The sequence below is a fragment of the Cherax quadricarinatus genome, chromosome 5, assembly GCF_038502225.1.
Source record: "Cherax quadricarinatus isolate ZL_2023a chromosome 5, ASM3850222v1, whole genome shotgun sequence".
NCBI classification, from domain to species: Eukaryota; Metazoa; Arthropoda; class Malacostraca; order Decapoda; family Parastacidae; genus Cherax; species Cherax quadricarinatus.
The window spans coordinates 34,401,209-34,423,613 of record NC_091296.1 but is presented as its reverse complement, the minus strand read 5'-3'; positions in this window follow the sequence as shown (position 1 = coordinate 34,423,613).

Here is a 22,405-nt window from a genome sequence, read left to right as displayed (position 1 = left end):
AGGAGTCACAAGTCAAAGCTGCAGAAGCCAGGATAAGGGCCCTAGAATATGAGGTAAATACGCTGAAGTAAGTTACAGGGCTATTACCCAGAGGAGACATTGCATCTGATGCTGGTACACCCCTACTGAACGAGAAGCCCAACGGAAATGAGAGATAACTTATGCTAAGGCCCTATCAGCCCACCAAGCAGGGCCCAAGAACGATGGGGAAGAGCAGCTGGAAGCAGGGATAATAATAAGGGAGGGGGTAGAAGGTGGAGAGAGGGATAGGTCACAAAGGCACGACCATGCTGTCAAGAGCTACAGGAAAAAATAAGGGAGACAATGGCCATGTACAAATGGGATACAGAGGGAAAGGCAATGGGAGGAGGAGAGGGAGAAGTCAGTGTTTATTCATGGGCTTCAGGAGAGCGAGAAGAGAACACAAAATGAAAGTGGCAGGAAGAAAAACAGGAGATTGAATACATGAAAGAAATAGGTGAGGAGAACATGACTGAGATTGTAAATTTTCAGAGAATGGGGTGGGGTACTTGAAGAGAAGATATCGGCCAGTCAAGCTGATTTTCAAGACAGAAACAGTGTGGAACAGGATCCTGCAAGAGAAACCATGGCTGAAGGAATCGTCAACATACAAAAGGGTGTTTCTAGACAGAGACAGAACAAAAACAGAATGACAGCAGAGGGAGAGGAAACAGATGTGAAAGGGGCTAGGAAGAGAGACAAGGACAGAATCAGCAGAGAACAACCAGATCACGGCAGAGCAACAAGAGCAAGTACATACAGAACCATTCCCAGAACCCCACAACCAAACACACTATCCCAACACAAACCACAATCCACACTTACATCCCCCACTGCCCATTATGCTATAGAAACCCATAGCACACTGCCAGATCCCCTACCCTCACAGAAAGTATGGTACACCAACACTGATGGAATAAATAAGTGGAAGGAGTTCACGAAAAAGTCAAAGAGGCATCACCGGACATCACAGATCTTAGAGAAACCAAGCTCACAGGAATGGTAACAGATGCCATATTTCCAATGGGATATCAGATCCTGAGGAAAGACAGAAGGAACAGAGGGAGTGGAGGAATGGCACTGCTCATCTAAAACTGATTGGATTTTGATGAGCTGGAGAGAGGAGACAGACGAGAAGCAAGAGATGACATAATAGGAACACTTCAGTCTGGAGGTTTCAAGGTGGTAATTGCAGTGATGCATAACCCACCACATAACAGCAGGAGGCCAAGGCAAGAGTATGACGAAAGTAATAGAGCGATGGTTGATAAACTGACTGAAGTGGCCAGAAGGGCTAATGCAAGCAGGGCAAAGCTGAGGTCAGTGGTCACCTGCCTAAGCTCTTGGGAGATAGCGTGGGCTGTTACCAAGCACCATGGCTTGTTGTAGTGCTTTAGAATCTCAGGTTCAAGTGTTGAAGAAGGAGATTCTTCTTCAGGAGGAAAATAGGAGGCTGAAGCTCACACAGATGAGTTTGGGAGCAAGTGTGAGAAGGATTTAGCTGGTAAGGAGGAAATGGTCACCAGCAGTGATAGTGGCAGCCACTTTAATTGGCAAGTGGTTCACAGTTCAGGAAGAAGGAAGATGATGAGAGTTAATAGAGAAGATGTGAAGGTAGGAAATCGATTCTCTGTTCTCCAAGACGAGTGTACTTCAGTGGTTAGTGAGGTTGAAGGTACCACTGATTCCCCTGCTAATCAAGATAAGAATATTTTAATAGTAGGCGATTCTCAGGTAAGGTATATGGACCATGCATTTTGTAACAGACAGGTCAGACAGAGTGCCTTCCTGGAGCTGGTGTTGGTGACATAGTCAGCAGGTTGGATAATATTATGGCAGGTAATGGGAACAAGCCCATTATCTGTCTTAATGCTGGGGGTAATGACACTGGGAAGGGCAGGAGAGAGGAGCTGCTGGATAAGTACAGGTCACCCATAGAAGTAGTTAGGTCTAAGGGAGGGATCCCAGTCATATGTAGCATCTTGCCTAGAAAGGGAGTGGGCAATGAATGGATGTCTAGGGCAATTGGTATAAATTGCTGGCTAGACAGGTACTGCAAGGAACTTGCAATCCCATTCAATGATAACTGGGACCTATTCTTTGGCAAATGTCATATGTATGCAAGGGATTGGGTTCATCTCTCTGGGGATGGAGTGGTTGCATTAGCCAATTCAATTGAGAGGATAATTGATGACTTGTCTAGGAATTTAAACTGATAGATTATAGAGGTATGGGTGTTTGTGGGAAGCAATCAGACTGCAGCATTAGGGTTAAAAACAGAAGTTATTACTGGGATACCTCAGGGATATGTTTAAAAGTCAATATTCAAAATAAAATTGCTAGTAATGGCAAATCAATTGATCAACAAACAAAGAAAGATAGTAGAAGGCAACAAGTGACTAGCTCCCTTAAGGTTTACTATACAAATAGTAAGAGTCTAGGAAATAAGATAGATGAGCTAAGATTACTTGCAAGTGCAGGTAATATAGATATTATTGGTATAACGGAGATCTGGTTTAACCTGAAAGATAGAGAAATGCCTTCTGAATGCAACATACAGGGTTATAAACTATTCCACACTGATAGGGTCAACAGGAAGGGTGGTGGAGTGGCGATGTATGTCAGAGAAAATTTAAATTGTTGTTTCAGACATGATATAAGATTAGAAACATCGAACACAGAATCTGTTTGGCTACAGTTTCTAGAGGGTCGTGACAAATTAATTTTGGGTGTGATTTATAGGCCCCCAAACCTTGATAGGGAGGGCAGTAAGCTGTTATGGGACGAAATTCATAAGGCATCTAGATACGAAAATGTTGTGATAAAGGGAGATTTTATCTTTAGACAAATTGATTTTAACAATATGACAGGAAGTCTTGAGTCTAGTGACTTCCTTGATACGGTTCAGGATTGCTTTTTAGAACAGGTTGTGACAGAACCAACTAGAGGAAACAATCTGCTTGACTTGGTTCTTGCCAACAAAGATTCACTAATTAATAATCTTGAGGTTAATGATGAGCTTGGGGAAAGTGATCACAAATCACTTAGTTTCAATATATCATGGAATTACCCAGTTAACTGCAATCAAATCTCTGTCCCAGATTTTCGCTTGGCCGACTTCATGGGACTGAAAAATTACCTGGGTGGGCTAAATTGGGATGTCCTGACTATGGGTCAGGTAGGTGATCTTGTTTGCCAATATGACGTTTTTCAGAGCATAGTTCTAGCTACCCCAACGACTTTTGTTCCAAGTAGGGGAATTAGATCTAACAAAAATGATCCCAAATGGATGAACAATAGATTAAAACATCTCATTGGTCAAAAGAGATGCATATATAGGCGTATCAAAAGAGGGGATGAGCAGTTAAGAAATCAATACATTCAATTAAAGAGAGAAATAAAGAAAGGAATAAGAAAAGCAAAAAAGGATTATGAGGTTAAGGTCGCAAGGGATTCAAAGACTAACCCAAAAGGGTTCTTTCAGGTACACAGAAGTAAGATTAGGGACAAGACTGGCCCACTTAAGAGTAACTCTGGTCAGATCACTGACCAGGATGATAATAAACTATGCACGATTGGGGTAACTAGTGACATGGTCCTCAGACAAATAGAGAAACTAAAACCTAACAAATCCCCAGGCCCTGATGAACTTTTACAAGGGTGTTAGAAGAATGTAAAGAGGAATTTAGCATACCTTTGGCTAATTTTTTTAACATATCACTGCAAACTGGCATAGTGCCTGATAAGTGGAAAATTCGGGAAGCGTCACGAGCGGTGTTCCACAGGGGTCAGTGTTGGGCCCCCTGCTGTTCACAATCTACATAAACGACATAGATGAGGGCATAAAGAGCGACATCGGCAAGTTTGCCGATGACACCAAAATAGGCCGTCGAATTCATTCTGACGAGGACATTCGAGCACTCCAGGAAGATTTGAATAGACTGATGCAGTGGTCGGAGAAGTGGCAGATGCAGTTTAATATAGACAAATGCAAAGTTCTAAATGTTGGACAGGACAATAACCATGCCACATATAAACTAAATAATGTAGAGCTTAATATTACGGATTGCGAAAAAGATTTAGGAGTTCTGGTTAGCAGTAATCTGAAACCAAGACAACAGTGCATAAGTGTTCGCAATAAAGCTAATAGAATCCTTGGCTTCATATCAAGAAGCATAAATAATAGGAGTCCTCAGGTTGTTCTTCAACTCTATACATCCTTGGTTAGGCCTCATTTAGATTATGCTGCACAGTTTTGGTCACCGTATTACAGAATGGATATAAATTCTCTGGAAAATGTACAAAGGAGGATGACAAAGATGATCCCATGTATCAGAAACCTTCCCTATGAGGATAGACTAAGGGCCCTGAAACTGCACTCTCTAGAAAGACGTAGAATTAGGGGGGATATGATTGAGGTGTATAAATGGAAGACAGGAATAAATAAAGGGGAAGTAAATAGTGTGCTGAAAATATCTAGCCTAGACAGGACTCGCAGCAATGGTTTTAAGTTGGAAAAATTCAGATTCAGGAAGGATATAGGAAAGTACTGGTTTGGTAATAGAGTTGTGGATGAGTGGAACAAACTCCCAAGTACCGTTATAGAGGCCAGAACGTTGTGTAGCTTTAAAAATAGGTTGGATAAATACATGAGTAGATGTGGGTGGGTGTGAGTTAGACCTGATAGCTTGTGCTAACACTTCGGTTGCCGTGTTCCTCCCTTAAGTCAATGTGACCTGACCTGACTAGGTTGGGTGCATTGGCTTAAGCCGGTAGGAGACTTGGACCTGCCTCGCATGGGCCAGTAGGCCTTCTGCAGTGTTCCTTCGTTCTTATGTTCTTATGTTCTTAAATGTAATACCTATTTACAAGGCGGGTGACAGGTCCTTGGCTTCGAACTATAGACCAATAAGCCTTACCTAGAGAGTGGGAAAATTTATGGAATCAATAATTGCTGAAGCAATTCGTAGCCATCTTGATAGGCACATATTGATTAATGGATCTCAACACGGTTTTACAAAGGGGCGTTCTTGTCTTACGAATTTACTAACTTTTTTCACTAAGGTGTTTGAGGAGGTACATCATGGTAATGAATATGATATTGTGTATATGGACTTCAGTAAGGTTTCGATAGAGTTCCACATCAGAGGCTATTGAGGAAACTTAAGGCAAACGGAATAGGAGAGATTTTTTCATGGGTAGAGGCATGGCTGACAAATAGGAAGCAGAGAGTTTGCATAGGTTTGCATAGGTTGGATAAATACATGAGTAGATGTGGGTGGGTGTGAGTTAGACCTGATAGCTTGTGCTACCAGGTCGGTTGCCGTGTTCCTCCCTTAAGTCAATGTGACCTGACCTGACTAGGTTGGGTGCATTGGCTTAAGCCGGTAGGAGACTTGGACCTGCCTCGCATGGGCCAGTAGGCCTTCTGCAGTGTTCCTTCGTTCTTATGTTCTTATGTTCTTATAAATGGGGAGAAATCAGAATGGGGGCACGTCACAAGCGGTGTGCCTCAAGGGTCAATGTTGGGCCCGTTGTTGTTCACAATTTACATAAACGACATAGATGAGGGAATAAATAGCTACATAAGCAAATTTCCTGATGACACCAAAATAGGCTATCCAATTCATTCTAATGAGGACACTAGAGCACTCAAGGATGATTTGAATACACTTATGCAATGGTCGGAGAAGTGGCAGATGCAGTTTAATATTGACAAATGCAAAGCTCTAAATGTTGGACAGATAAATAACCATGCCACATATAAACTAAATAATGTAGATCTTAATACTACTGATTGTGAAAAGGATTTAGGAGTTCTGGTTAGCAGTAATCTAAAACCAAGACAACAGTGCATTAGTGTTCGCAATAAAGCTAACATAATTCTTGGCTTCATATCTAGAAGTATAAATAATAGAAGTCCTCAGGTTGTTCAATTCTATATATCCTTGGTTAGGCCTCATTTAGACTATGCTGCTCAGTGCTGGTCACCGTATTACAGAATGGACATAAATGCTCTGGAAAACGTACAGAGGAGGATGACAAAGATGATCCCATGTATCAGAAATCTTCTCTATGAGGATAGACTGAGGGCCCTGAATCTGCACTCTCTCGAAAGGCGTAGAATTAGGGATATTATGATCGAGGTGTATAAATAGAAAACAGGAATAAATAAAGGGGATGTAAATAGCGTGCTGAAAATTTCCAGCCAAGACAGGACTCGCAGCAATGGTTTCAAGTTGGAAAAATTCAGATTCAGGAATGATATAGGAAAGCACTGGTTTGGTAATAGTCGTGGATGGGTGGAGCAAACACCCGAGTACAGTTATTCAGGCTAAAACGTTGTGTAGTTTTAAAAATAGGTTCAATAAATACATGAGTGGGTGTTGGTGGGTGTGAGTTGGACCTGACTAGCTTGTGCTGCTGGGTCTGGTGCCATGCTCCATCCTTGTGTTGAGGTGGCCAGACTGGGTGGGTCACTGGGCTTATCCAGGGGGAGGGTCATTGGGCTAACCGGGGGGGGATAGACCTGCTCCGCATGGGTCAGTAGGCCTGTTGCAGTGTTCCTTCTTTCTTATGTTCTTATTATGGGTCACTTCAACCACAAGAAAATCGACTGGAAAAACCTGTAGCCACATGGGGGCCAAGAAACTTTGAGGGCTAAGATAATGGAGGTGGTATTGGAAAAACTCATCTACCAACATACAAAGGATGCTACGAGAGAGATAGAAGAGGATGAACCAGCGAAACTGGACCTAGTGTTCACCTTGAGTAGTATAGACATTGAGGACATCACATGTGAAAGACCCCTCTGGGCCAGTGATCACGTAGTTCTGAGCTTTGAATATATAGTAGACTTACAAGTGGAGAGGAAAGCAGGAAGAGCAGGACGAATGAAGCCATACTACAAGAACGGGGACTACACAGGCATGAAGAATTTCCTGCACGGGGTTCAGTGGGACAGAGAACTGGCATGGAAGTCAATAAGCAAAATGATGCTATATTTGACAACAATATGCAAAGAAGCTGAGGACAGGTTTGTACTCAAGGGGAACAGAAATAACGAGAAAGTAAGGTGAGCTCTTGGTTAACCCGAAGGTGGAGGGAGGCTAACACCAAGTGTGCTAGTAAATGGAGGATGTATAGAAGGCAGAGAACCCAGGAGAATAAGGAGAGCAGCCGTAGAGCCAGAAATGAGTATGCACAAGTAAGAAGAGAGACCCAGTGACAATTTGAAAATGACATAGCAACGAAAACCAAATCTGACTCAAAGCTGTGGTACAGCCACATCCGGAGGAAAACAACAGTCAAGGACCAGGTAATCAGGCTGAAGAAGGAAAGAGGGGAGGTCACAAGAAACGACCGTGAAGTATGGGAGGAGCTCAACATGAGATTCAAAGAAGTGTTCACAGAGGAGACAGAAAGATGGATCAAAATGGGATGAGGCCTCAGGGAATAGTATCGACACACTACCAGCAAAACCTGGTGGAGGCACTGATGTCCATACAGGGGTAAACGAAATTGAGGAAACAGGATAAATAAATAAACCAGCAGTGAACGCAGCTACAATAAATCCTAGCAAACAGAAGTATAATATATGTAAATACTATGCCTTGGGTATCTGCAGGCACGGTATACCTGGTAAAACAGGTGGGACATGCACCTTTGACCATTCAAAAAAATGCCGCACCCACATGACAACAGGAGAGTGCAACTTCCCTTCTTGCAACTTATTTCACCCAGTTATGTGTCACTCATCAATCCATGAAAGAAAATGCTACAATGCATACTGCCAGGCACATCATCTACAGAGACTAGAAGACACAGACCAGCCAGACTATGGAAAAAAAAGAGAGGAGCCACAACCTATCCAGGGACAGAGTTTTTTTTAAGCCAGAAGGAAAAAAAAGACTGGCAAGAAATGACAATAATCCTACACCACCTGAAAACACGTCTGGAGCAAAGGCACAGACATTGGCCTCTACCCCAGAACAACAGATATTAGAGCCAGCAAATAAAAAACCCCTAAATTCCACCAATACGACATTTGTCTTTGCAAACAAACAGGGTCTAAAGCCGTCATAAAACATGAACGTCTTTTCACGAAATTCAATTTCAATACCAAAAACATACAATGGGATCAAGTAAACCATGCCCTAAATGAAACAAGCTGGGAAGATATCCTAAGCAACATGGATCCGAACATTTGCCTTGAAAAAATTAATTCTGTGGTTCTTGAGATCTGCTCAAGACACATTCCATTAAGAAAAAGAAAGAGATGATGTAAACTAGAAAGAGAGAGATGTTCCATATACAGACGAAGGTGAAGAGTCACAGAGCTGCTGAGTGGGGTCAATATATCTGAAATACGAAGGGAAGCACTAGTCAATGAAATTGCAAATATCGAACTTAAGCTGAAGGAATCTTATAGGAAACAAGAATCAAAGGAAGAACTAAACGCCATAAAGGAAATTGAAAAAAATCCAAAATACTTTTTCTCTTATGCCAAATCTAAGGGAAAAACAACATCCAGTATTGGGCCCCTGCTTAGGCGGGATGGGACATACACATATGATAGCCGAGAAATGAGTGAGATACTAGAGTCCCAATATGACTCAGTGTTCAGCGATCCTATGCCCACTCTAAGGGTCGACAATCCAAATGAATTCTTTATGAATGAAACCCAAAATCTGGTCATCCCAAAACTCTCGGAGGCAATTAATGACATGCCCATGCACTCTGCCCCAGGCCCAGACTCGTGCAACTCCGTGTTCATCAAGAATTGCAAGAAGTCCCTATCGCATGCCTTCAGCATTTTATGGAGAGGAAGCATGGACACAGGGGTCATCCCACACACACTAAAAACAACAGAGATAGCCTCACTCCATAAAGGTGGCAGTAAAGCAATTGCAAAGAACTACAGACCGATAACACTAACATCCCATACCATAAAAATCTTTGAGAGGGTTCTAAGACGCAAGACAGCCAACCCCCTACATACCCATCAGTTACACAACCCAGGGCAACAAGGGTTTAGAGCAGGTCGCTCCTGCCTGCCCCAGCAACTGGACTACTATGACAAGGTCCTGGATGCTGTAGAGGATAAACAAAGTACAGATGTAATATACACAGACTTTGCAAAAGCTTTCGACAAGTGTGACCATGGTGTAATAGCACACAAAATGTGGGATAAAGGAATAACGGGAAAAGTTGGTAGATGGATCTACAACTTCCTGACAAATAGAACACAAAGAGTAATAATAAACAGAATAAAGTCCCAGGCAGCCATGGTAAAAGGCTCTGTTCCACAAGGCACAATACTTGCTCCCATTCTATTCCTCATCCTCATTTCTGACACAGAGATGTAAACAATAGCTCCGTGTCTTCCTCTGCGGATGACACTCGGATCACCATGGCAGTGACCTCCATTGAAGACACTGCGAGACTCCAAGCGGACATTAACCAAATCTTCGAATGGGCCACTCAAAACAATATGAAGTTCAACGAGGAGAAATTTCAACTACTCAGATACGGAAAACTTGAACTTAAAAAATGTGTCTGGGTATACCACAAATTCTAACCATACAATAGAGCGGAAAAGTAATGTGATGGACCTGGGAGTGATAATATCAGAGGATCTCACCTTGAAAGACCACAACAATGTATCTACCTCGACCGCTAGGAAAATGATAGGATGGATAATGAGAACCTTCAAAACTAGGGATGCCAAGCCCATGATGATTCTCTTCTAATCACTTGTGCTCTCTAGGCTGGAATACTGCTGTACACTAACGGCCCCCTTCACGGCACACATAAGTGCGATAAGGCACCTAAACTACTGGGAATGGTTGAAGGTCCTTGATCTGTATTCCCTCGAACGCAGGCGAGAGAGATACATAATAATGTACACTTGGAAGGTCCTGGAAGGATTGGTACCAAACCTGCACACGAAAATCACTCCATATGAAAGCAAAAGAGTCAGCAGGAGATGCAACATTCCCCTGATGAAAAGCAGGGGTGCCACGAATACACAGAGACAACACAATAAGTGTCCGGGGCCCAAGACTGTTCAATTGCCTCCCAGCATACATAAAGGGGATTACCAAAAGATCCCTGGCTGTCTTCAAGAAGGCACTGGACAGGCACCTAAAGTCAGTACCTGACCAACCGGGCTGTGGTTCATACATCAGCTTGTGTGCAGCCAGCAGTAACAGCCTGGTTGATCAGACCCTGATCCACCATGAGGCCTGGTCTCAGACCGGGCCTCGGGGGCGTTGACAACCGAAACCCTCTCCAGGTAAACTCCAGGTAAGGGACTCCAGAAAGATGGAGAGGCGGGGTGCACCATCAAGTATTGGATACAATATATACAACCGAGGAAGAAGTGAAGAGGCTACTAAGCGACCTAGATACCTCAAAGGCGATGGGGCTGGATAGCATCTCTTCATGGGTCCTGAGAGAGGGAGCAGAGGCGCTATGTGTACCACTATCAACAATGTTCAACAAATCTATAAACACGGGGTGACTACCTGAGGTATAGAAGACAGCAAATGTAGTCCCAATTTTTAAGAAAGGAGACAGACACGAAGCATTAAACTACAGAGCAGTGTCACTAACATGCATAGTATGTAAAGTCATGGAAAATATTATAAGAAGACTGGTGGAGCACCTAGCTAGAAAGGAACGAGCTTATCAACGACAACCAGCACGGTTTCAGGGACGAGAAATCCTGTCTCACAAACCTACTGGAATTCTATGACGGGGTGAAAGCAGTAAGACAAGAGAGATAGGGGTGGGTAGATTGCATTTTCTTGGACTGTAAGAAGGCGTCTGAAACAGTTCCACACAAGAGATTAGTGCAAAAGCTGGAGGATCAGGCAGGGATAACAGGGAAGGCACTACAATGGATCAGGGAATACATGTCAGGAAGACAACAGCGAGTCGTAGTACGTGGTGAGGTGTCAGAGACGGCGCCTTTAACGAGCAGGGAGCAACAGGGTCTTAGAACCGGTGCTGTTTCTGCTATTTGTGAAAGACATACAGGAAGGAATAGACTTTGAAGTGCCCCAGATGTGAAGTTGATGAGAAGAATTCAATCGCACGAGAACCAGGCAGAACTACAAAGGGATCTGGACAGGCTGCAGGCCTGGTCCAGCAACTGGCTCCTGGAATTCAACCCCACCATGTGCAAAGTCATGAAGATTGGGGAAGGGCAAAGAAGACTGCAGACGGAATACAGTCTAGGGGGCCAGAGACTACAAACCTCACTCAAAGAAAAGGATCTTGGGGTGAGTATAATATTGCGAACATCCCCTGAGGTGCACATCAACCAAATATCTGCTGCAGCATATGGGTGCCTAGCAAACCTAAGAACAGCATTCCGACATCTTAATAAGGAATCATTCAGCACCCTGTACACTGTGTACGTTAGGCCCATATTGGAGTATTCAGCACCAGTTTGGAACCCACGCCTAGCCAAGCACGTAAGGAAACTAGAGAAAGTGCAAAGGTTTGCAACAAGACTATTCCCGGAGCTAAGGGGTATGTCCTACGAGGAGAGGTTAAGGGAAATCTACCTGACGACACTTAAGACAGGAAAGATAGGGGGGATGTGATAACGATATATAAAATACTGAGAGGGATTGACAAGGTGGACAGAGACAGGATGTTCCAGAGATGGGACACAGCAACAAGGGGTCACAGTTGGAAGTTTAAGACTCAGATGAATCACAGGAATGTTAGGAAGTATTTTTTCAGTCACAGAGTTGTCAGGAAGTGGAATAGTCTGGAAAGTGATGTAGTGGAGGCAGTATCCACACATAGCTTTAAGAAGAGGTATGATAAAGCTCATGTAGCAGGAACAGTGACCTAGTAGCAACCAGTGAAGCGGGGCCAGGAGCTGTGACTCGACTCCTGCAACCACAACTAGGTGAGTACATATGTATTCATGAATAAGAGAGAGAGACGTATCCTCTCACGTAGTCTTTTAACGAAAGGCTACAAATCATACAATAAAGGCATCAAGAGCGGCATCAGAGTGGATATCAGTGGCGGTGTCCACAATGGAGCGGTACTTGAGAACTAACAGGGGTATTCTCAAAAGATTAAGTGGCGGTGAAATCTGTGCCGGCTATTAACGGCTGCAGCGGCAGCAACAGCGACAACAGAAATCCATGCATCACAGTTCAAGGACCATGTATATGTCATTTGAAGTCAGAAGCCATTGTCACTAGACACAGTACATGAGGCGTAAAGTTGTGACGTCAGCCCATTTAAATATAGACCCAACTTTTTCCATTAAAGGTTTCAAGTCACAGGGAGGACAAGCCACGTTAGATTTTAACAAAAAGTTGAAAATACCTCAACATTCAGAAAAACGGAAGGAGGATGCTAGGTTCTTTGTTAGGCAAAACCACTCAAACGTAGCCACCACGGTAGGATGACCCAGCTTAAGGGTTACAACTGCCAGCGCAAGGGTTAAAGATACCAGCTCAAGGGGTTACAACTACCAGCGTAACGGTTAAAACTACCAGTGTAACGGCTAAAACTACCAGCGCAAGAGTTACAACTACCAGCACGATAGCCAAGCTCCAGTAAACTGCACAGTAAGAAATTTATTCTGTGGAATTTGCATAGCAAGGTCAGCAGTGAGGAGGCGAGAGCCTTCATTGAGAGAGACTGATTCAGTTAAACGTATCAAGAGCAAAGAAGAAGCAAATTAAAATTCTTAATCAAAACTGTGGAAATCCAGAGCAACTTTAGCAAAGATCCATTCGAAAATAGAATGATGAGTTCGGTGCCTTATGTTCTCCAATAGATAACTTGTGGTTACCAACTGTCGGGAGTGTTCCTGCGCTACTAGATGCAAGACATTCATTTATGTTATTTTTCTTATTAGCCGTTAAGTGTAATAATCACTTGGTCAGTCCCTCAACCTACAGCGAAGACATGCGGCAAGATCTAATATACTAGAGGTGAAGTAGCTGAAGACGTCACAGGTGAATGTGGTTCATTACTGGAAATGTGTCATGTAAAATAGTTGATTAGCAAAGGGGTTGCAGAACACTTTTCCCTGTACCAAAATGCCATGGGGTTGTTCCATCAGACAAGTATCATAGTCTTCAAACTGTCGGTATGTGTATCATCAGTAATATGTAAGTGGCTCATTTCGTTCCGGTATCAAGAGAAGATGAAATTTGCATCGTCGATCCTTCATTAGGATAAGACAGCGTGTTCCTTACCTTTCTATATTCATCAACAATTTACAGAATAAAACTTCTCATCTGTAACAGTTAGTACCCTTGTCAGAGACAAAACATTCTGTTTTGAAATGCTTAAGTACTTGTTTTTCAATGGCTTGTAGATTATTTGTAATGGATTCTTAAACTATTTTATTCTCCGTTGAAATGAGAAGAGAATGTTAAACGTGGATCTAGCAGGAGGCTAAAACAAACATGTACATGAATAGCGTAAATTCTCATGGAACATTTTATCTATTTGGAAGAAGTTACATGAACTACCTATCACTGATGCGTTGACAAGAATGTACACTGCGAGGTAGACACCCTCTAAGATGCAACGTGCAATTTTAAATAAGAATTATTCAGTGTGATATACGTATATTGAAAGAACTTACTACATACTCCTTAAAGTTAAGTAAATATGCCACATCATGGTCTTGAAAATTATGCAGGAGACCTCTTTACAAACATCTGTATCCACGTTCTTGCTAATAGATTTAGACCCAAAACCTGACACGATAATAGTTATGTTGACACTGGGGACTATAATGCTATTGAAGGGGCGTTAACAAGCTCAAATGGAACTAAATTAAACTTTTAGATGAGCATAAAATTACGAGACATGGAAAGCACTAGAACAGCGTGGTGAGTGCTTTCCACAGAAAATGGTGGTAACATTAAAAAGTTACTGTCAACTTTACAAAATTGCACTGAATTGATGACTTTGCTACTATTATTGCCAAATGCGGCTACCGGAACTAAAGACAGTAACATTACACAGAAAATAAATATATTATTTGCGGAAACCATGAGTTATAGAACAAGTTATATATCCAGAATATAACGCACAACGTAAGTGGCTAGCTTCAGAGGCCAGTGAGCGTAGCTTCAGAGGCCAGTGAGCGTAGCTTCAGTGGCCAGTGAGCGTAGCTTCAGTGGCCATTGAGCGTAGCTTCAGTGGCCAGTGGGGGCAGCTTCAGTGACCAGTGAGCGTAGCTTCAGTGGCCAGTGGGGGCAGCTTCAGTGGCCAGTGGGGGCAGCTTCAGTGGCCAGTGAGCGTAGCTTCAGTGGCCAGTGAGCGTAGCTTCAGTGGCCAGTGAGCGTAGCTTCAGTGGCCAGTGGGGGCAGCTTCAGTGGCCAGTGAGCGTAGCTTCAGTGGCCAGTGAGCGTAGCTTCAGTGGCCAGTGAGCGTAGCTTCAGTGGCCAGTGGGGGCAGCTTCAGTGGCCAGAGAGCGTAGCTTCAGTGGCCAGTGAGCGTAGCTTCAGTGGCCAGTGAGCGTAGCTTCAGTGGCCAGTGGGGGCAGCTTCAGTGGCCAGTGAGCGTAGCTTCAGTGGCCAGTGAGAGTAGCTTCAGTGGCCAGTGAGCGTAGCTTCAGTGGCCAGTGGGGGCAGCTTCAGTGGCCAGTGAGCGTAGCTTCAGTGGCCAGTGAGCGTAGCTTCAGTGGCCAGTGAGCGTAGCTTCAGTGGCCAGTGAGCGTAGCTTCAGTGGCCAGTGAGCGTAGCTTCAGTGGCCAGTGAGCGTAGCTTCAGTGGCCAGTGGGGGCAGCTTCAGTGGTCAGTGGGGGCAGCTTCAGTGGCCAGTGAGCGTAGCTTCAGTGGCCAGTGAGCGTAGCTTCAGTGGCCAGTGAGCGTAGCTTCAGTGGCCAGTGAGCGTAGCTTCAGTGGCCAGTGAGCGTAGCTTCAGTGGCCAGTGAGCGTAGCTTCAGTGGCAGTGGGGCTAGCTTCAGTGGCAGTGGCGGCAGTTTTAGTGGCAGTTGGGGTAGTTTCAGTGGCAGTGGGGGTGGCTTCAGTGACAGTGGGGGTAGCTTCAGTGATAGTGAGAATAGCTTCAGCGGCAGTGGGGGTAGCTTCAGCGGCAGTGGGGGTAGCTTCAACAGCAGTAGGGGTAGGTTCAGTGGCAGTGAGTGTAGCTTCAGTGGCAGTGAGTGTAGCTTCAGTGGCAGAGTGTAGCTTCAGTGGCAGTGGGGGTAGCTTCAGTGGCAGTGGGGGTAGCTTCAGTGGCAGTGGGGGTAGCTTCAGTGGCAGTGGGGGTAGCTTCAGTGGCAGTGGGGGTAGCTTCAGCGGCAGTGGGGGTAGCTTCAACAGCAGTAGGGGTAGCTTCAGTGGCAGTGAGTGTAGCTTCAGTGGCAGTGAGTAGCTTCAGTGGCAGTGGGGGTAGCTTCAGTGGCAGTGGGGGTAGCTTCAGTGGCAGTGGGGGTAGCTTCAGTGGCAGTGAGGGCAGCTTCAGTGACAGTGGGGGACAGCTTCGATGGCAGTGAGGGGCAGCTTCAGTGGCAGTGGGGGCAGCTTCAGTTGCAGTGAGGGGCCGCTTCGCCACTAACATTGTTCTGGTCATCTCTACTGTACTTGTGTTTACTAAGCTTGTTTGAAAGATTCCTCCCAGTTTACCCTACTTGCTTCTCAACTCATGTTAGGGTTCCACCCAGTTCTTTCTCAGCAAAATCCACACTGCTAAACAACAACAGAAATTAAAACTATCCCGTAAATTACACTTTGTTGCTATAGCAAGAGATCAAGATTTTATCTTCACACACGATCTCCACCAATGAAACAGTGGCTATCGGTTGAATCATTATATTCACTACAAAAATCCACACGATTCACCACCAACTTGATGTCATCACCAGGAATCATTAATTCGGTGATTCCAGTTTTCACGAAAGTTGTGCGCAAGGCATCATCGCCGCCGCTTTTTAGCAATTACGGACTGTCCAGCAACGATGATTTCATCGTCACCATCGCCGACAGGGAGGTGTAGTGTTGCTCAAGAAAGTTCTCAGCCATCCTTTCAGCACCACTGCATACCATCCCAATATTATTATACTGTACATCTTACTGATCACAATCAAGTCTTCCTTCAGAATGCCTGCTGCATTCTTTACTTCTGAAGAAGGCAAGCAAGTTCTCCTCCGATTTCTAAACCTGTCAGACTCCATAGCCTATCAGTGACTGTAATCCCTCATTTCTATCTGCCCGGTCAATTTCTATCTGCCCGGTCAATTTCTATCTGACCGGTCAATTCGAAAAAGAATCTCTCAGTAATCCTGGAAACTGTAGTGTAAATCTAGCATATCGTAAACATTCTGGAGATCTATTTTCCCGTATCTCTGTCATAAACATCAAGAACAGTGCATGGCATTCTTCGACGATACATCTTTATTTACCAATGTCCCCACTGACTGTGTCACTAACATCCTTGAAATGAATATCTTCACTTACACTAACCACCCACTCCCCTACGAGAACTGAGCAGAGTTGAGTTTTAACATTAACAACTTTATCTTCAAGTATGTTGGCATGAACACGGGCAGATTTAGACTTCAGTTCCCGACATTATTGGCATCCATATGTTATGCGTGAGATGCTCGATCTGAACAAAGCTTGTGTCATCCATCACAAAACCTATGGACACCTCATGGATTTCCATAATGCCAAACTCATCATCAAGAAATCATTTCAGCTTAAACTGCAGGAGGTTTTATCATTTAAAAGATCCTCGCATAACACATTACACTCAAGCTCTGCCCTTTCTCTCACAGAACCAAACCTCCGCCACAATTACTCTAGTTCATGCGGTAGATTGAAAAAGATCCTGATGGGCGAAGCGTCTCCTTAATAAAGTGCCCTTAAGCCAAACTTACCCTCACCGAGCTACACTTTCCTTTTATCATCAACGAACTTTCCACATCACCAGTTCCTCATGTACTCGTATCACTTTGAACTAAGTTATCATTCACTGTGGCAGTCAAGTTGCCCTGCATCTGTCCCAAGCACTTGCACAAGGCAATTAGCACAACTACCAAAGACCTCATTGGGACTGAAGCGAATAACTTGAACCCGTTAATGCAGGGGTTTACATAATTCCTTCATTAACAAGTGTTCAACACTGGAACATAACGAGCTACTTGAAAAAATGCAAATATGCCAGTTTAATGATCAATGAATCAGACACCCGCAGAGGAAAATACCTTAAAGCATCATTAGTTACCATTTCATGTAAAATTACACAAAATAAATGCACTTTGTCATCATTGATATATTGGCCCAAATCATCCTCCAAACAATAATCCCTGCCATCACCTGATAAGTCAATACTATTACTACTGCTCCTTCTCCTACTATTACTTCTTACTACTACAACTACATCTGGATTACTACGACTACTGTGTGTCCCGTATTGTCTGTATTGGCTTTAAAAATCTTGTGGAGAGCAAAACTTGGCCTTAATAAATGCCTCATTAGTTGTCCTTATGTCCTTTTACCCAACAAAAAAAAGTGTTAAAATATTCACTAAATGATCCCAATTTTTTCGTCCTGCTTAAATTCAATGGACGAAGACCTTCGACGGTGACCTACTTGTTACTAATGAGTCTTTATAGGTGTAAGAAAGAGTCCTCTTGAGAGATATACTGCGAGAAGTTCTCTCAGAGAAATGCCTCGAGTGCATAAGTGAGGAGAAGAGAGAAGATATACAAAACATATATTCAGAAACAAAAGAAACACTTTAGGGTTACCTAAAGTTTGTGGTTGCAGGAGTTGAATTTCAGCTACTGGCCCTCCTTGACTGGCCGATGCATAGTTCATTCCCTCCAAGCATCGTAAAACCTGCCTCAACCACTTCTTCATCGACGTCACTCTACTTTCTGGCTATCCTGTGTCTAACTTGCAAGTGTACCTTTCAGGTATCTATTATTAGCCTCTCGAACAGTATCCTTGTCCACCCTTATCAAGTCCTTTAAAATATTTTATGTTATTACCCTATCTCCTTTGATTCTTATATTCTCTCTTGTCGCTAGGCTCAGTTCCTTTATTCGCTCACCGTTCACTCTGAGTCGCGTACAGGGTCAAGAATCGCTCTGAGTAAAAATTCGTAAAGCTAAGCTTATATTTGATAATCGCTGAATCGTTGTACAGGTTATTAGGGTGATTTGCGCATCTGGTGATATACTTCGTAATATGCTTACCCCAACGTTCTTCTTGAAGCAGATTGCAGATTCTATCCCACGAGTGTATACTTAGTTTCTGGTTTCTTTCACCTCCAATTTTTACAGCTTGGTATTTGATAGCGTTGATATCTGGTGGCAACTCGCATCACCAATCCTGTAGTTATCCAGGTCTAGTAGTATTTTTCTCTTGTACTTTAGTTGTTTTTTTTCTTTTCACTTATTTCACATCTGTGAATAGGGACATATTGCACAAACTTTTCCTGAATAATATTCATATACAAGAAACAGTACCATTCTCTGTAGCAATCCTTTTCTAATCTACTACTTGTTCCCAGATAACCATGATCTTTACATCTGGTGTTCTTTGATCCCCTGTAGAGCCTTCCCCACATTCCTGCCTGTTTTTCTAAGTTTTGCCTGGTACAGTGCAAAAAGTCTTTGTAATCCAAGAATATGCTGTAAAGTCTACCTATTCCTGTGGTAATTATGCTTTTGATGTATCCAACTAACTCAAAAGTCTGTTCACCTCTTTCGCTGTTGTGTGTATGTTGTCCAATGCCACTTTCTCTGACTCTCTTGTGTTGCCCCAGTTTCCATTGAGTATCTGTTTTATATAATTTTACTACTCGCAAACTTCCTTGTTACTTCGTATGAGTTTTCCTTCCTTCAGTCTTACCTTTTTTCTTCTGATGTGATTGTGAAACAGTCTCACTTCAGACATGGCTCTTGTTGCTATATCATTCTCAAATTGGTGCTCAGTTTCTCTTCTTGAATGAGCATATTCACTCCTGGTGACATTTTGGGTCCCTTTGCCCTTGGGGTATCCACTTCATTAGGTGCTTTCTTTACCCTCTCCCATTGGCTGTTTAGGGTCCGTGTTTTACCATCCCTTTTCCTGTTTTATGACTATTTAGCAACTTTGGTTCAAATTTAGCTTTTGCTTCTATGTCATTATTAATTTTCTTCTCAGTTTCTCTTCTTAACGATGCATATTCTTTCTTCTGTTTTCTGCTGCCTTTTTACTTTCTATGATTTTTCCATATTCCTAAAATTTTTACCTCTCCATATTTTTGAACGACACAATGGCTGTTTTAGTCATTATTACTACTATTTCTGGTTACTTTCTTTTTTGACACCTTCTTCGTGGGTACTTCATTATAACTATAGTTTTCCTTCCGGTTTCCTTTTGCCATTGTGCTACGTACAGTCATATTCTCATCCTTGCATAGTCTCAACTTCCGAAATATGATTTCTTCCGTTACTTTTCTCCACTACTTTACCTATCACTCTGATTTCTTCCATTAAGCTTTTCGAAATTCGGAAATGTATGATCAATAGCACCAAAAGGCCTTCATAGTTTATTCCGTCCACATCAGATGTGCTGAAGGTAAATATTAGATACAGTCTTTCTGGTTCATCCTCTCTTACTTTCAGACCGGCAGCCCAGGACTATATTTTCGGAACATGAAAGTAGGCCGGACCAAATTACCAAATATTTTTCTCAGATTATTTATGACCGATATATGATTTTTTTTGGTTAAAGCTCAGTGGCCCAGGTCATTCTAGTGGTTCCTTGTCTTCCTGTCACTCAAAAAGTCATGAAAAAATACACTTTATTTTGTATGACATTAAAAATAGAACCTAGGTTGCAAAGAATTTGCAACGAAATATCTTTTGCTTCAGTGGATAATTTGTTCCTGGCTGTCAAGAGAAGTCCATGCCCACACTCATATGTATACTGTTGTATGGAGCTGAGGTTTTATTATCTCCCAGACCATCCTGTTTAACTGCAAGGCGAGACCATTAATTGCAGCTAAAAAAAAGTATACACTCAGTGGAAACTGAACAACCATTACAACTATACACTGGTTAAAATTTTCATATACAGACCAAGTTCAGGATGTTGCTCAGACAGCTTACCCATCTTGGGTCTCTAGTGTAAGCTGACTGAATCCTGGAATCTGAGAATTAACTACCAACTGCAGCCCTTAACCACACCAAGAAGCATGGTGCTGTGTGTCCACCGAAACTACAACATGCGCTCTATACCGTATGTCCGATGGACAATCTTCACCACAACCCATGTATCACTGGCAAAGATTCCTTCCATGGAACATGAATCACATCCCGACCAGATCAAACATGGGAGTCTGCCATGGTAGAATAACCATGACACTCACAAGCACAAATTGGAATCACTCGTTTCCTGAGAGCTTCACAACGTTACCGGCTATTGTGTTCAGAAGAACCACTTCAGCGTACCAGAATGTCCTTAGACATTCTTGTAAGCTGAAGCCTATGATAGAGCCATTAGAAGATTGCACGGCAAAAAAAAGGAAAGTTGGTTGGAGTAGCACTATTCTCTACCTAACCCAAAAAGATTTGGATAACACATACAACAGGATGTATCAAAGTGCAGATTGTATTCTTGTCTCCATTTCATGAGAAGGTTTCAACAGCTGCCATTATCTAGCATAGGTATGAAGGTACAGCGTCAAGCTACTTCATTCCTCAACCCAGGTCAGATTCCAGTAGTGGCACTAGATGCCCCCAGTGGCATCACAAGAATGTTGCCACCTAAGTGTGGGAGAAAGAGAATGAAAGGCTGTGATGGGAAATGTACTTGCACAGAAGGCTCAGTCGAAGGGCACAGAAATGTGCAGCTTTCAACATCTGATATCATTAATGTATCACAATGAGGAATCAGTTTGATTCTGAAGCCATACCTATTTTGTAATATGTAACTGCTTTATTACGTACAGTAGCAACATTTATAATGCACATGGTACTTACGTAACATAGTGGGAAATGCTAAAGTTATAGTAGTGTGCAACAAACAAATAACAGTTTTGGTTATTTTTATTTTTTAACTAATAAATAAAGAATGGTTCAGACACAGATAGTTAGTATGAGAATAGATATAATATGAAAGCTTCTGGAGCCTTGGAATGAGACTGTGGGGTCACAATGGTGCCGCTGATACAGTCTCTCACAAAAGTGCTTTTGCAGAGTGGTTAGAGCGTTGAGATTATTACATGCGCAGACCGTGATTCGAGTGTCCTTTCATGGTTTACAATGTCGAAATATGTAAACTGAAGTATACTAGATTTCAAATTTCGTGATACCCATCAAAATATTTAATAGTAAAATATCATAAGGTGCTCCAGAATATCTTGCGCTTTTCTTAAGGATGTTCTTAATTTTTTATCCAAACTGGCTATTTTGTTTCCTTGATATGCTGGTACAAAAAATTCTTCACAGCTTCCATGATCTTTGTGCTTCATGTCTCTGGTAGTCAGTATATACTGACTTTACTAGTTAAATTGGTGTTTACCTGGATGTAGCACTAGCTACACCACATCTTTCTAATCGTCTATTTCCACACTGTAACCATATACCCACTGATTATTTGTCTCTCCATTATTGTGGTTTAATTGAAGCCTGTCTTCATAACAAATACCTTTAATCTCGAAGACTAATCTTAGTACAAATCTCTGGATCTTCTTGAGCTACTTAATTTACACCATGTGATGTATGATTATGTTGATGCTGCATACCTCAACATTGGTTTTAAGTAGCTGGTTTATATTATCTCGAAGGAGCCTTTGGAGTTTTTTCTTGATTTATTTAGTCACACAGTATCAAGAGAAATTTCAACTTAATGACGCATATACTCATTATACTGACGCTATCCTGTTTATATTAGCCTCTGATGATAGTGTGTGTTAGACCGTCGCCACCTTCACTCCCAGAACTCCCTGTCATGAAGGACCGAGTGAGTGAGCGTGGAGGTCCAGACGACAGATCATATTGACTTGTGAGTTGGATCAATCGCGAGGGCAGCAAACTTGATGTTGACATAGCCGTTCCCGGTGTCTGTCACACGGCCTCATCACGCTATCATCCACCACCCCCGCCCCGACGCCCTCACAACCTTCACCGTCAAATTCGCCTCTCGCTTTCACACTGAATATGCTATCTTTCCCTCGCCACCTCCTCCACGAGGATATCGCACCATCAGTACAAATTTCGTATTCCCTCTCCTCTGTTTCTTTTCTCTCCTATATGCGACAATGGAAAAATCTTTATAAAAATTCCATTTTCCCTGTGTATGGGATAGGTCATTCTGAGTGATGGTATATTCCAAGTAATTTGAATTCCATCTCAAATGAAACGAAACCGTTGAAACTCCCGTAG